This window comes from Colobus angolensis, unplaced genomic scaffold (genome assembly GCF_000951035.1).
Source record: "Colobus angolensis palliatus isolate OR3802 unplaced genomic scaffold, Cang.pa_1.0 Scaffold148, whole genome shotgun sequence".
NCBI lineage: Eukaryota > Metazoa > Chordata > Mammalia > Primates > Cercopithecidae > Colobus > Colobus angolensis.
Window position 1 is genome coordinate 4,534,961 of NW_012114577.1, and position 4,968 is coordinate 4,539,928.

Genomic DNA, 4,968 nt, shown 5'->3' on the forward strand with positions numbered 1-4,968 from the left:
CCGGGGTCTCACGGGGCTCCTAGTCCAGCCCCGCGAGGGGCTGCTGACCGCCCCTCCCGCGCTCTCCACGGCCCTTGCCCCGCGTCACCCACCGCGCTCCTTCCCCCTGCCCACGCCGCAGCCCCTGTGGCTTTTGTTCTGGACTCGGGATGCCAGGTTGAGACACGTCCTGCAAACCTCTGGCAGAAATGAGCGCAAGGGGGTGGATTTCGTTTTCCCCTCCTGGGCTTTTTCTTTTCTCTCCGCTCACATGCCTTCTCATTACTCCTCTTCCTCACCCCCAGTGCAGTTGGATGGAATGGTTTTGTTTGTCTAAACATTGGCCCTCGGAGCTATTTCATCAGATAGTATCCGCAGAATGGAGAGGCAGATCCCACCTGTGGGATCCCATCTGTGGTTAGAATGGCCTCTAGTTCTGTCTCTATTTTAAAATACTGTGTGTTGGTACCCGAGGTCAGAGTGGAGATTTTTCTCTTTTCTCTCTCGTGAATCTAAAATCCGTCCCAGACCTCGCTTTCCTGGAGTTCTGTCTCTGCGCTCTCATACAACCTAGACGGTGACCTCCGTGGGTGTTTCTTGAACACACAAATGAATGAATGATCTATCCCTCGGAGTACACTGGGGCTTTACTTGGTTTTGTTGAGGTTGGAAACACTGAAGAGAGTTACGTAGAACCTGATATAACCGTCTAGATAAACGCGTTTCTTATTTCATTTCTTGAGCTTGGGCAGGGGCCGAGTTTGAATGTTCCGTCCTTAAATTGTGGCTTCAGCAGTTAGAAGGAGACAGTGTGTCTGCAGGTGGTCAGAAGACTACACCCAACAACTAAGTTGGCATTGTGATGGCTGGGTTTGGGGGCGTTTCTTGGAAACTTCAAGGAAAGATCTACCTTTTTTTTTTTTAAAGTGGGGTTTGGTAAACATTGTATCAATTGAATGCGGAAAATAAATACATTGTCTAGATATTCTTCCCCGTCCCCATACCTGTTATTTGAAAAAATAGAAGGGGAAGCAAAGGGAGAAACCCTCGTACTGCCCCATCCCACTCCACTCCTACCCTAGCATCCATCTCCTCTTCTGAGAACCGAATTGACAAGGTGCCAAGGGGTGTTTTAGGCTAGATTTCACTAATAGTGGCCTCAGATCTCATTAAATGATCATTGCAGGTGTGTGTGTGGGAGGGATTCAAAAAGATCTTGAGAGAGACACACTGAATAGAGATAAAATGTAAAATCTACTTGGGCCCCCCCTAAATCGACACTACCAGGCAAGATGGGGGCTGGAAAACAGCTCAGCAGTGACCACAGTGTATAAAAAGCTCAGTGGTTGGGTGCAGTGGCTCAGGCCTCTAATGCCAGCACTTTGGGAGGCTGAGGCAAGAGGATTGCTTCAGGCCAGGAGTTTGAGATCAGCCTTGGCAACATAGTGAGACCCTGACTCTACAAAAAATAGAAAAATTAGTCCAATGTGGCAGTACGTGCCTATTGTCCTAGCTACTCGGGAGGCTGAAGCAGGAGGATTGCTTGAGTCCAGGAGGTCGAGGCTGCAGTAAGCTGCGATTGAGCCACTGCACTCCAGCCTGGGCGACAGAGCAAAAACCTGTATCTCAAAAAAAAAAAAAAGATTTCCCAAGATGGTATTCTTAGTCTGCCCGGTCCAGCCAAAATGGATGCGCACAACCTGGAACAAATGGGCAATGTGGAAAAAAGGGATTTCAAAATCCCAGAACATGTGGAGGAGTAGAGGATATGATGGACAGAGGATATGATGGTAAGAGGGAGTCATGTGGAAAGAATCTGTCTTTTTGACTTCAAGAGGTAGAACCCAAACCTGTCGGTGAAAACTTTAGAGAGAGATGGATTTGGGCTTCCCACAAAGAGAAAGGAGGCCTCCTGAGGGTGAGAGCTCCCCACCAGTTGGCAGACGATGCTGAAGAACATGTTTGACCATCCGAAAGATGTCCATTCCCAAATGTCCATTCCCACTCTGGGACTCTATTCTGTCTATAAAATGAGCACTCCTCCATTTCAACACAGGCACACACACACCCCAATTTCCCCTTCCTAACATGCTGTGTCATTTCTGCAACCCACAGGAGACACCCCCTTACTCCTGTTTCTGTAATGAAAACATAGATGGTGCCCATATGTTGAGCTCACTTTACCCAGACCAAGTTACCATACTCTCTTGCCTGATTTCCCACCCTCTTCTCCCGCCTGGTGTTTTCACACCGTTCCAACTTAGGTTTTCACACCCACTCTTGCCTTCTGGTAATGTATTCTGCAAAAGGTGGCCAGGGTCATCTTTTATTTTATTTTTATTATTATTTTTCAAGACGGAGTCTCACTCTGTCGCCCAGGCTGGAGTGCAGTGGCGTGATCCCCACTCACTGCAACCTCTGCCTCCTGGGTTCAAGAGATTCTCCTGTCTCAGCCTCCCAAGTAACTGGTATTACAGGTGCACACCACCACACCTGGCTAATTTTTTGTATTTTTAGGCTGGTCTCGAACTCCTGACCTCAAGTGATCCACCCACCTTGGCCTCCCAGAGTGCTGGGATTACTGTTGTGAACCACTGTGCTCAGCCAGTCATCTTTTAAAAACAAATCAGATTCTGCCATTTTTCTGTGCTGACTTTGAATCCAGTGCTGGCTTTCCAACACTTTCCGACAGATCCTCAGTCCTTGAGGCTTCCACGCTCTGTACAATCAATCCCTACCTATTCCTTCGCCTGCCTCACCTGACACCTAGCTTGTCCCCTGCTCTCTGCACACGGCTGTGCTGCCTCCCTTCATTTCCTTGAAGCCTCTTGCACCCTCGCACCTCCTGGCCTTTGCAAATTTTGTTCCTGCAGCCTGGAAGGCGCCCTGCATTCCAACCCTTACCCCATCCTCCACCCACCCGTTTCCTTCTACTTAACCTCCAGATTTCAGCTCATAGGTCACCGAGATCCAGCCCGATGTTATACACGCTCAGCAAACCCTGTACCTTTTGTTTCTGGCACCTGTCACCATTTCTAGCTGTGATTATTTGGCCACTGTAGCTCTTTCCAGTAGGCCATAAACTCATGGACAGAGGCCATGTCTGTGTGGTAGCTCTCCCTGACACTCAGCACAGTACTCCGCACATAGTAAGCCCTGGGCAAATACTGCCTTAGTGAAAGAAGGAAGGTTATAAAATTTAACCACAGGCCCTTTTAAAGAGTTGGGGGAAAAAAAAGCTCTTCCCACATTGGCATTTTAGGAACTTACTCATTGAGTTAGCCGTATTAACTAAGTTTTCTTTGTAAAGTTAAAGTAAGATGTTTGTATATCCACATGCATATAACAAAAGTATGTATATGATTATACTATATTATGAGTTAGTTTTATTTATTTTTTATTATTTATTTATTTATTTATTTTTGAGACAGAGTCTCACTCTGTCCCCCAGGCTGGAGTGCAATGGTGTGATCTTGGCTCACTGCAACCTCCACCTCCTGGGTTCAAGCGATTCTCCTACCTCAGCCTCCCAAGTAGCTCGGATTACAGGGGTGTGCCATTACACCCGGCTAATTTTTGCATTTCTTTTTCAGTAGGGACAGGATTTTACCATCTTGTCCAGGCTGGTCTGGAACCCCTGACCTCAAGTGATCTGCCTGCCTCAGCTTCCCAAAGTGCTGGGATTACAGGCGTGAGCCAGCACGCCCCGGCCATGAGTTAATTTTAAAAGTGACTTTTTACATTGAGAAAATTCACAAGACTCACAGTCACATGGAAGGAAAACAATGATGGTGGTTACAGTGTAGCTATCACCCTGTGTCTCTTCCACTAAGAAACAGTCTCGCACTGGATGAGCCAGATTTGTCTGTCAAATGTGTGCAAAATCTGGTTATTCTTGATTGTTCATACAGATAGATTTTAAAGACAGAAACAAACAACCGGGCTTTGAAGGTCTGGGTCAAAGGTGGCACAATTCCTTGCTTTGTTACAGTAAGGCAAGTGCCGACGGCCACAGAGCACTGCAAAGGAGCACATTCTCCCTTTGTTCTGAGACTCCACAGCACAGGGCTGTTTCCTGGGGGAACCCTGGCCCTGGGCCACCAACTCAGGACAGCCCCAGTGGTGGCACTTCACCTCCCACAGCCCCTCCTGTGGTCTTCGATGGGTCCAAGGTGGCAACTTACCCTCCCATGGCATTGTGGGCAGTACCCAGGACTAAAGGGTAAACCACTTCCTGGAGCACTCATATATGCAAAGCTGGACCAGCCAATTCTTTCTGCAGATACACCAAAGAGAGGGATGGCAATCTGTGGTTTTCCCTTCTCTGCTCCTTCTGCCCTCTCTTTCTCCTCTGTGTGGGTTTTCCCAATTCTCACTTCATTTCTCTTCCTTTTGTTTTTTTGTATCGCTCTGCAATCAGGCTGGAGTGCAGTGACATGATCTTGGCTCATTGCAACTTCCATCTCCCAGGCTCAAGCAATCCTCCCACCTCAGCTTCCTGAGTAGCTGGGGCCACAGGCTCATACCACCACACCCAGCTATTTTTTTTTTTTGTATTGTTAGTGGAGATGGGGTCTCGCCATGTTGCCTAAGCAATCTCTGAGCTCAAGCAATCTGCCTGCCTCAACCTCCCAAAGTGCTGGGATTACAGGAGTGAGCCACCACGCCCCACCTCCAAGCCTTTTGTATATCCAATAATGACAATAGCAGTCAAAAGAAAAGTTATGGGCTGGGAGTGGTGGCTCACGCCTATAATCTCAGCACTTTAGGGGCTGAGGCAGGTGGATCACCTGAGGTCAGGAGTTCCAGTACCAGGCTGGCCAACATGGCGAAACCCCATGTTTAACAAAAATACAAAAATTAGCCAGGCGTGGTGGTGGGCACCTGTGATCTCAGGTATAGGGGAGGCTGAGGCAGGAGAATCACTTGAACCCAGGAGGCAGAGGTTGCTGTGAGCTGGGATCGTACTACTGCACTCCAGCCTGGGTG

The 4,968-nt window shown here is 48.3% G+C and overlaps 1 protein-coding gene across 2 annotated transcripts in view; it reads left to right on the top strand.

The window, feature by feature from the left end:
* Positions 1–4,968, top strand: part of EDARADD (EDAR-associated death domain) — an 87,102-nt gene that overhangs the window by 1,519 nt on the left and 80,615 nt on the right. The gene's annotated exons all lie outside the window — the stretch shown is intronic.